Genomic DNA, 10896 nt, shown 5'->3' with positions numbered 1-10896 from the left:
ACTGAGTGTAGCATTGGGAGCAGCGTCTGATGTTTTACTGTCTAGCCAACTTGCTTCCTAGAACGAACGCTCCTTGAGTGTGGTGATTCACAGGGAGTAGCTCAAACCTCCAAAGTGCCTGGCCAGGGGCAGGACATTGGCACAGCAAGGGAGGGGTGTAGCAGTGACATCACAAAGGCCTTTTGCAGGACCTCACATTATTGGTCAAAGACTATTGGTGGGGAGGTGGTGACCTCACAGAGAGATTCTGACATCATCCAGGCAGGAGAGTGGCGAGGGGCCAGGGAAACCTCAGAGACCCCTGTGGCTTTGCTTCAGCAAGTCTCCTTCTCCAGGTCTGTCTTTGAGGACTGAGAGAGTATTCGGGGTCACGGACGTGAGCGCCAGGAGGAACCTCTTTCGGGTTTTCTCCTTCTCTTGTAGTGATTTTACTAGAAAACAGCCATCCCTGTTTAGAAGGTAAGAGCCTCCTGGAGGTTTGAAACCTGTTCAGTCTGATCCATCTGGTGAGAGTTGAATTCTAGGCATGGAAAACACGAGCTTAAGGAGGCAGAATTTTATTCCACAGCTGGGATTTTGTCCCTTAGAATCAGTGGGGACATAAGGGTTTGTCCTTTTTGTTTCACCTTTTCCTCCATCCACCCTCCCTCCCTCGTTTCTCTTCTTCTCTTGCTTCTTTTCTCCTTTTTCCTATTCCCCTCCCAACACCAGGAGGTATGCTTGTGTGTGTGTGTGTGTGTTGTGGGGCAGTGCTCTGTAGCTCCCACTGTGGGAGGTTCACCGAAAAATGTGGGGCTGAAATAGTGCTTGGGCAGTGATCCCCACCAGTGACCTGGGCCATCCTTCGGGCTCTCTGGGCTCATCTTCAGCCTCCCGTCCTCAGTCTCTACCCTGATTGGCTGAGCAGGGGGTTATTGACAGGGAGGAGACTCAGGTCCTTGTTGTTCTCTTTTAAGACCAAGGAAATAAGTCAGAACCAGTTCTATGTTTGATGAATTTTGCTGCTTCTCTGCATTAATGGTCTCTGAGCAGTTCATGATTCTCTCTAACATTGCAGTTCTCCTCAAATACTTGCTGAATAATTACTGTCACTATTGTTGGTCTGGAGCTCATCTGAGACCACTTTATTCAGGTCATTCAATGTCTGAAATTCAAGATCCGATGGTTATTTTGAAAATTAGGGCTCTTGTGTCCTATTCCCAACTCTGCCACCGACTGCCTGTGTGACCTAAGACAAGTCAATTCTCCTTTCTCAGCCTGAGCTTCTCCCTCTTTCAAGTAGGGATAATAATGATCCGCTCCTACCTACCTCATGGTGCGTGGAGGCAGGGCTGGTTCTAGGTCTTTTGCTGCCCAAAGCAAAAAAAAATTTTGGCTGCCCCCACCCCATCCCTGCCCGCCTCACTCCCCTGCTGCCCAAGCCCTGGGCTTTCCCTCCCCACCTGAACCCCCTGACACTCCAGCTCTGGGCCTCCCCCCAACCGCATCCCCCTGCTGTCCCAGCCCTGGGCTCTCCCCCCCACACACCCCGTGCTGCCCCAGCTCTGGGCTCTCCTCTCCCCCCCTCCAGTGCTCCCCCACCCACACACACTCCTGCCGCCTCAGCCCTGGGCTCTGCCCCCACCACCCGCACCTCCTGCCGCCCCAGCCCAGCCTGACTGGCTGTGTGACCTGAGACAAGTCAATTCTCTTTCTCAGCCTGAGCTTCTCCATCTTTCAAGTAGGGATAGTAATGATCTGCTCCTACCTACCTCACGGTGGGTGGAGGATGGGGATCCATTGGAGAGTGTCACTAGGAATAGTGCATAATATAAGGTGTCCTATCACATTTACTCAGAGCAGATTAACACATAATAGAATAGCTGAAATAGTCTATTTGATTTGTATGTTTTTATTTTGAAATTGTTAAAAGCAGCAACGACGTAGCTCAGACTGAAGCATCTTATCTAATGTTTGAGATCTAAGTGTCTCCTCTTTGTGTGCGAGGAGACAATTTAACACACTGTGACAAACAGGAGATGCTTTTGTTTTGCAACAAAATACTTTTGCAAAGAACTTTCATCCCACTTGTTATGATTTTGAGAAACAAACTGATTTAGTCTGAATGGGATTTTCTGACAGAAATGGTTTCAATGAAATTTCCTCACCATCTCGATTCCTGGGCTCTATCCCTACCTCTAAGGAGGAGAGGGAGGGTTTGTCTGTTAGAACAGGAGTCAGGACCGCTGGCTTCTCTTTCTGGCTCTGCCACCACCTTTCTGTGTATGCCCTTGGGTAGGTCACTTCCCTTCTCTGTACCTCAGGCTCCTCCCCGTCTGTCCAATGGGAACAGGGACAGTTCTCGAACTCTGGGCAGTTGTGAGCCTGAGTGAGATAAGGGGTGTTAAAGCCCTCTGTGATGGAGAAAGGGGAGTTTCACAGTGTTTAGCACCAAGGAATTCTAAAGTTTGCTAAAGTGTCTAGTCTGTGGAAACAAGAAATGGTCGGGCCCTAACTTTTTAAAAGCCCATTCAGGGATGTGAGTCCCTGTCTTTTCGGTACCTGGGGTTCTTTGCCAGCAGGAGAGAAGAGGTTCCTGCCTCCGTTTTTGTGGCCTAAACAAACCCGGTGTTGTGGCCCAGTTCTCGTCTGAGATCCCTGAAAAAGAACATCTTCCCACCCATGATCAAGACAGGACCTATCATGCTAGTTACATTTTAATAAGACCAAAGCCTCCTCAAACCCGGTGTCACAATCACTGGAATGATTTTACCTTGATATTTTACCGGCCGCAGACACAAAGCGAGTCAAATTACAGTTTCTCTTCAGCGTCAGTGCACACACAAGAATCCGGAGGCTTTTCATTCCTTAGGTTCTTCTGCCATTTCATTTCTGTCCTCTTCCAAGATTTATCATTGTGCAAAGCAATATTTGGCCTTGGGAGTGTCCCCTCTGGTCCTGCCTGCTGCCTATGGGAAATTAAAAGGGCCCAGAGATCCCTGCCGCCGCCACCACCACCAGCACAAGGGGGCTAAGGCAGTTTCCTGCTCACCCTCGCTCCGTGTGGCACGCCACCCCCAGAAGCAGCTGGCACGTCACTGTAGCCCATGAGGTGTGTGTGGGGGGTCTCCCCGAGTGCCAACTCTGCCTACTGTGGCAATGGGACCTGTGGGGTGGAGTCTGCTGGCAGTGGTGCACAGAGACACTCCCAGCCCTCCTGGTTAGAGGCTGCTTCCAGAGAGGGGTGCACATTGCTTTTGGGAAATGCTTGAGGTAAATGCTGCACCCCTCACCCTCTCCTGCACCCCTCACACCCTGCTCCAACTCAAACCCCATATCCGCACCCAAACTCCCTCCAAGACGCTGCCCACCACACCCACTCCTGCACCCCAACCCTCTGACTGAGCCCAGACCCTGCACTCAAAGTCTTTCCCAGAGCCCAACACCTCCCTCCCACACCCAAACTCCCTCCCAGAGCCTCACACAGGTGTGGGGTGGGGCAGGACTTGGTCCCATTCTGGGAACCACCAAAAATTATACAAACCTGCCAGCTCTGTCCAGCCCAACCTTCTGCTGATGCACCTCAGCCCACACCCGTGCAGGGTTTGAAGCTTTCATTGCTTAAATTCCAGGACACTGAGGGATTTCAGCTCCCCTTTGCCCAGAGGGAAACCACCCCACTCCCAGCCAGGTTCTTGTCCACGGGATCACTGTAGGGGGGCTGGGTCCCTCTGGGTCTTTTCTCTCTCTAGGACAGGCCAGGGTGCAATAACTGGGGCATCTGAGCACCCAGGACCTTCTGTGGGGCTGCCATTCCCCTTCCCCTTCTGTGGTCCCATCTGTCACTGACTCCAGCCTTTTTTCTATCCATCGTCAGCACCATCTCAAGCCAGCTGCACCCGCCTCAAAAAGTCAGTGTCCCCTGGTGGGTGTAAATCACTGACCTCTCTCCTCTCTGAGCACTGACAGCCCCTCTGTTTCCTTGCCTCTCGGGCTGTGCAGATGGGACCTTTCCCTCCAGTGCTGGAGGATTCGCCCTTCTCATCTACCATTGTCCCAAGCAGCACAGCGGGTGGGAATCTTAAACATACCGAGGTGACTTAGGAGCAGAAACTCCCCCAGGACCTTCCATGCAATTGTCCCTTGCCCCTCAGTGAGCAGGATTGAAGCTCGGGCAAGGAGCCTGGTGGGCCACATCCCCTCTGGGCATGAGCAAAGCAGCAGGATGAAAAAGAAACCTGGAGATGTGGGGGATTGAACCCAGGGCCTCATACATGCAAAGCATGTGCTCTACCACTGAGCTACAACCCCACCTTGGTTTGGTCCTTGCTCTGAGGGCCAAACCTGCTGTCCTGGAGGTTGGTGGTTCATGGGGAACACTTTGCGGCAGGGCCGGATTCTATACAGCAGAGGAGGAGAGAGAGTGCATGCCCTGGACCCAGGGTGCAGCGATACAAGACTCAGCCTTCATACTGCATTGGCTGGGTGCAGGGGTGAGAGTAACTTACAGGACTTACCGGTACTGCGGGAGTCCTGAGGGGGCGTGGCCTCATCCAGAAGAGGCGTGGCATCTCAAGAGTTAAAGGCCCTGGGGCACCAGCTGTGGCTGGGAGACCCAGAGCCTTTAAATCAACCAGAGGCTCCTAGCTGAAGAGGGGGCTGGGAGCCCCCCGGGGCTCATGGGGCAAATTAAAGGGCCTAGGCCTCCAGCCACCAGGAGAACCCCAAGCTTTGCGGGACTGGGGCAGGGATTTAAAGGGCCCAGAGCTCCTGCCGCTGAGGGGAGCCCCGAGCCCTTTAAATCCCGGCCCCAGCCCGGTCACCAGAGCCACGGCCAGGATTCAAAGGACTCTGGGCTGCCTGCAGCAGCATGGAGCTCTCAGCCCTTTAAATCTCAGCTGCAGCTGGGATTTAAAGGGCTCTAGGCTGCCCGCAGCCGCGGGGAGCTCTGAGCCCTTTCAATCCCGGCCCCAGCCTGGCCGCCAGAGCCCTGGCCGTGGGCAGTCCAGAGCCCTTTCAATGCCCGCCATGGATGCCAGTGTGGTCCAACACGGCGTACTGGCTCTTGCCAGTACACCATACCAGACTGGACCGGCTTACTTTCAGCTCTGGGTGGGTGGGTGGTGCTGCAATCCCCTGCTAGAAAGTAATGTTGGTGGGGGACTCTGTGAGCAGCTCAACACCCAACCCTGGTGGCAGACGCAGTGTGGGGGACTCCAGGTGTTTCTAGGATCCATTATTTCCACCTGCCTGTAAAATCCGGTTTTCCCCAGCACATTCACTGCAGTGCAATTGGGTCAGTGTTTCCATGGCTGCACAACAAAGAATAGCTCCCAGTTTCCTCTCTGTCTGCAGCAGGATTAGCCTGTGTCGGTGGTTAATGAGGTGGATCTTGTAGTTTGTTATTCATTCCCCACCTTGAAAATTCAGACAGTCCCTTTCCTACTCAAATCCCCAGCACCTCAGTGACCCTGGTAGCAGAGGTTGGGTTTTCCCTGAGGGCCTGAGATTTTCAGGGGTCTTTTTCCCTCCAGCTGGAGTGAACTCAGCTTTTCCCCATCCCAGACATTCCATGAAATGACAACAGCAGTATAAAGAAAGAGGGGAGGGAACGTCTCACGGCCAGGGCTGGATGTGCCCAGGGCCCCCTGCTTGGCCATTGTTTCCATGGAATTTGGCCACCTGCTTTGCACAAGGGACAGAGAAAGATCCTGCTGTTCCTGTGTCTGTGCAAAGAAAATTGTGCTTCGGTATGAAAGAGAGGTGGGAAATGGCCCCATGATGGGACAATATCCTCAGGATTTAGACCTAAGGACTCAGGTTGAGAACTGATTTAACTCCACTCATCTGGGATTTAACAAATTCCCTTCCACAGAGACACTGGGAACTTGTGACCTTGATCCAGACTCTGCAGCTTCAGGCTGCTTTAACTCCTGGTAAAAACCTGAACTTGATTCCAAGAAAGGAGAGAGGAGAAGCCTGAAGTTGCCTTTGGTCCAAGGCTGGGATCTCCTGGATGGGTAGAAACGTCCTTCCCTGCTACCAGGGGACAGCAGCTACTGGAGACATAGCAGAGCTCAGAGGAAGGCGGGTTGTTGAATGCACTTTATGTGCACAGGACCCCACTAACTCTAAATCCCCCACTCTAGCAGGAACTTAGAAAGTCAGACCTCGGTCAATGGCAGGACTGGGCTTTGAAAAAGAGATTTGTTTTTCCTCCCCGTCATGAGAAAGAAAGTAAGAGCTGGCAGCTCTGGTGCAGAAAACCACTTTTTCCTCTGGCTGCGGAGCTTCCAACCAGGTGCAGACGACTGGTGTCTCCTGAAGGGGGGGGGGCACAATGTCAAGGTTCAGCCCCATCCCCTTGCAATCAACAGCCCCCTCAGCTGTGAACAGTGCAGGGAGAGGAAGCAGCAAAGGCAGCCCCTCTCCATTCACCCCTGCAGCAGCTGCTTTGCAGGGAGGGGGCCTGGCAGCACCACATAATGCAGCAGGCGATAGCTAACCCAGGTGGGGCACATGACCCCACACACGCCCTCTGCAAGTGTTGCCTCTGAAATTAGGAACACTGGTGAGTTCAGGGCACAGCTGCACACCCAGAAGAAAGCCCAGCACAACACACCCAGGGTGAAGGGGGTGCTAACGCCTGGCATTAAACCAGAAACCTTTAGATCTTCAATCCGATGCACTCCCAGCTGAGCTACTTTGGCAAGGACCAGGCCCACCAGGAAGGCTTAATACACGAGCCACAGCACATGCTGGGAAGATTTAAATCTGGATGTCACAACGCAGGAGCCAAGCAGTGGACTTGACCTGGAGGGGCAGGCTGGGGTTTCCTGTATCCCATTCACTCAAGCCAGCACCTGCCCCCTCACAAGCTGTCACTGGCACCCCCAGGTCGGCAAGAAAGGAGCAGCGGTTCTCACTGGAACAACTCCTCTCGCAGGCTTCTCCCAAGCCTAAAACAGAAAACCATCTTGCCAGAAAGCAGCCTACTCGTGTCATAGTATAATTCCCAAATCTGGACCTTAGCGTCCAGGATATGGGTACTAGCATAAAGTCCTCTAAGCGTAATTACCAGCTTAGATTCTGTAGCGCTGCCACCAATCAGGAATTTCTAGGGCCTGATACCCTCTGGTCCCCCCAAAACCTTCCCAGGGGACCCCACGACCCAGATTCCTTGAGTCTCACAACAAAGGGAAATAAACCATTCCCTCCCACCTCTTTACCTCCTCCCAGATCTTTCCTGCCTGGGTACACTAGGAGATACCGTGATTCAATTCCTTGAAACACAACACAGAGAGATCAAGTTTCTCTCTCCCCTTCTCCCAGAGGCAATACAGATTCAAGTTCCGTGAATCTAACACAAAGAGGAAATTTACCTTTCCCTCCCTGCTTCCCCCTCACCCAGAGGCAATACAGATTCAAGCTGTGTGAATCTAACACAAAGAGGAAATTTATCCTTCCCTTCTCCCCACCAATTCCCTGGAATATACAGACTCAATTCCCTAGAGCCTCAACTGGGAAAAAAAATCAAACAGGTCTTAAAAAGCAAAACTTTTAATAAAAAAGAAAGAAAAAAAGTAAAAGGTTTATCTCTGCATTTTAGATGGTAAAAAGTTACAGGGTCTTTCAACTTATAAACAATAGAAAGAAACTTTCTCCAGCAGAAACACAATTTAAGCTATTCCAGCAAGTACACATATGCAAATGGAAAAAAAAACAAATTAAAAGACTATGGCCGCCTTTTCTTACTTACAATTCTGAATAGATAAGAGACTGTAGCAGGGAGATTGGCAGAAACCTGGTTGCACCTCTAGCCCCTTCCAGGACCCAAAGAGAACAAAGCCAAACCCAAAACCCACAAACAAAGGCTTCCCTCCACACGAGATTTGAAAGTATCTTGTCTTCTGATTGGTCCTCTGGTCAGGTGTTTGGGTCCCTGTTTGTTAACCCTTTACAGGTAAAAGAGACATTAACCCTTAACTTGTTTTCCTTCCACCCAGAACCCCACATCTTTTCCTGGGCTGCAAGTAGCCACCCCTGGGATGCCAAGAGGTAGAAACAAGATTCTACCTCCCAGCAGCCAAGTGCACTTCCATGGGTTCGACTGGCCTAATTCCTCCAGCTTCCCCAGGCTGACGCCAAGGTATTTTCTCCACTGATATCACCACCCTCTATCGTGCGGGGGTTGGGGTTATCCCAGGGACAGGCCAGTGGCAGAAGGAGGAGGCCTTGCTGGACAGCAAGGGGAGCTGGGAAAAGGAAGCCACTACGTTTCTGCCTGGTTTTCGGGCTGAGGCCCTTTTGCAGATTAGGCAAATGTGAGAACCACCACGCTACAGAAACTCCATCACAGTGCGCTGCCCTGTCCTGCCCCGCCCTCAAATTCCCTGCACTTTGGTGGTGCTCATCCTGGCACACACTGAGGGGAGAACCTGGAGAAAATGGCGGCAGCTCTTCGATGGGTCAGCTGGCAGAGCAGAGGACTGGAGCTGGCACTCAGCAAGTTGTCCTTACATCGCCCGTGTGACTCCAGCTTGAGGGGGAGCTGCTTTTTCTTCCCCTTTCTGAGAAAGAGCAAGAGAAGAAAGAAAGTTCAGGAGGGCCAACTGGCTGCAGAAGCCAATGCTGCCTTTTCCTGCTGCATAGCCTGAAAGAAAGAACGTGCATTAGGTAAAGGGACTGCTGTGTTGCCAGGAAACAGCCCACAGCTGCACCGAGAAGGATCGAAGAGGCTGCTGAAGCCTGGGATTGAACCACAGATCTTTAGAGCTTCAGTCTAACGCTCTCCCAACTGAGCTACTTCAGCACCTGTAGGGACCTCTTTTGGGCTGCTGCTTCTCACCTTGAAGCTTATTTTCAACAAACCAGCTCTCCAGTCACCACTGGCCAATGCAGGAAGGACAGCGCTTGCTATTTTAGCACTCAGAAATGTCATCAACTAGTCTCTGGATCTATTGAATGCTGCACTTCAGTTCATGGGGGAAAGGCGAGAGACACAACCTTTGAACAAAAGGCCTGGGGTTAACATCCTAACGCTGTCTCCTACTGTAACACTATTTAATACTGGCCAACCCTGTGCTGGTGACAGTTCCATTTCTAGGTGTTTGTACATTTCAGTTACTGTGAAAATTAAAAAGTTTCCATATGCTTAGAGGAAATGAATTTGTTTTATTTTCTTATATATGGCATGAATAAATACAGATTTACACATCCTAGCATGAAAATGTATTGTCTAATATGATCGAGAAAATCATGCGTCCAGATTGTGCATTGAAATCATGATATGAGCTACAAATGCAATAAAAAATAAGGTATTCAATGGTTTAACATATGGAGCAGGGGTAGGCGGCACCGAAGACACTTCTTGCCTTGAGTAGGGAGTAGCTCAGACCTCCAAAGGGCCTGGCCAGGAGCAGGACATTGGCACAGCAAGGGAGGGGTGTGGCAGTGACATCATAAAGGCCTTTTGCAGGACCTCAGACTATTGGTCCAAGGCGGTGGGGAGATGGTGACCTCACAGAGAGATGCTGACATCAGCCAGGCAGGACGGGGCAAGGGGCCAGGGAATTCTCAGAGACCCCTGTGGCTTTGCTTCGCTTCAGCAAGTCTCCTTCTCCAGGTCTCTCTTTGAGGACTGAGAGAGTATTCGGGTTCACGGACGTGAGCGCCAGGAGGAACCTCTTTCAAGTTTTCTCCTTCCCTTTTAGTGATTTTACTAGAAAACAGCCATCCCTGTTTAGAAGGTAAGAGCCTTCTCGAGGGAAGGGGTGTCATGGGGGTGTCAGAGTTCAGATGCCAATGCCCCGCCGCCCCCACTGTAAGGAAGCTCCTGCCACCTGCTCTATGTTTGCAGGGTGGGAGTGAGCAGCATCCATGGCAGAGATTTGCTCCTGGCTGCCGGAGCAGAGCAGCAGGCTCAGCTGTCAGAACTTCCTGGAGCTATGAAAGGGGAGGGCCCCATGGCTCTGTAGCAGAATGCAGGGCAGGTGAGCTCACAGATGGCATTGTGGGATACTGCTGGAGGCCAGTTATGGTTATATAATGAACGGCAGCATCTAAACTGGCACTCTGTCACTTTAAGTTTGCTGCAAAAAGCTCTAGGCCTCTCGTCGAGGTGGTTTTATTTTGTCACCAAAACAGGGCAGTTTTGTGGCCAGACGTGGCATTGCAGTGTGTGCACCAGCCAAAAGCTGGTGACCGAGGGAGCGTTGTGTGTTTTTCACGCACCTCAGCAATGTGATGATGCTAAAATAACTTTGTAGTGCAGACCTGGCCAAAGATTCACACACACACGCACAGCTTGCAAGGAAAACCTCATCTGCTCCTCTGCTTTGCAGAATCCAAACACAAGCAAAGCTTGTCAGGGCCTGGTGGAGATGTCAGTGAGTCAGGTGTGGTCAGACACTGTGTTTTAGCTACATGCAGGCACCATGGCTCAGCTGGTTAAAACACTTACCTTATAAGCAGGGGATCCTGGGTTCAACTCCCAGTGGTGCCTGGGGGAGTAGCTTTTGGGGCACCTGGTATTGGCTACTGTCAGAAGACAAGATTCAGAGCTAGATGGGCCTTTGGTCTAGCCCAGTGTGGTTTTTCTTATGGTTTAAATTATGCTCACAGCCACTGATAATAGAGTTACTGAAAGTTTGGGAGTTAGGAGCTGATAGTTTAGTGGTCCAGTCCCCTTGCAGATGACCTCCTCCCTCTGGGACAGGGGCAGATCTGAGCTCTCACACCAAATGCTCATTGTGGCTGCCAGAATCTGTGGGCAGCTCGTTTAGTTTGCATCGAGGGTTGAGTCCTGCTTTGTGCCCAGTGTCTGAGAATGAAAATCCTAAACCGCCCTTTGAAATAACAAATGCAGCAGGACATGTCATTGTCCCTGTCCCAAAGCAGACAGACCAGTGGAGAAAT

General features: G+C 51.4%; 3 non-coding genes across 3 annotated transcripts; 1 reads left to right on the top strand and 2 right to left on the bottom strand.

Annotated features, from left to right (window-relative positions):
• Positions 1-4218: 4218 nt before the first annotated feature.
• Positions 4219-4290, bottom strand: TRNAA-UGC (transfer RNA alanine (anticodon UGC)). Its single transcript has one exon. It is a non-coding gene; the product is annotated as a tRNA-Ala (tRNA).
• A 4428-nt stretch (positions 4291-8718) lies between these two features.
• Positions 8719-8791, bottom strand: TRNAF-GAA (transfer RNA phenylalanine (anticodon GAA)). Its single transcript has one exon. It is a non-coding gene; the product is annotated as a tRNA-Phe (tRNA).
• A 1618-nt stretch (positions 8792-10409) lies between these two features.
• On the top strand, positions 10410-10483 carry TRNAI-UAU (transfer RNA isoleucine (anticodon UAU)). Its single transcript has one exon. It is a non-coding gene; the product is annotated as a tRNA-Ile (tRNA).
• Positions 10484-10896: the final 413 nt, after the last annotated feature.

Source organism: Gopherus flavomarginatus, chromosome 8 (genome assembly GCF_025201925.1).
Source record: "Gopherus flavomarginatus isolate rGopFla2 chromosome 8, rGopFla2.mat.asm, whole genome shotgun sequence".
NCBI classification, from domain to species: Eukaryota; Metazoa; Chordata; order Testudines; family Testudinidae; genus Gopherus; species Gopherus flavomarginatus.
Note: the sequence above shows the minus strand (reverse complement) of the source record. Positions and strands in the feature narration are given on the sequence as shown.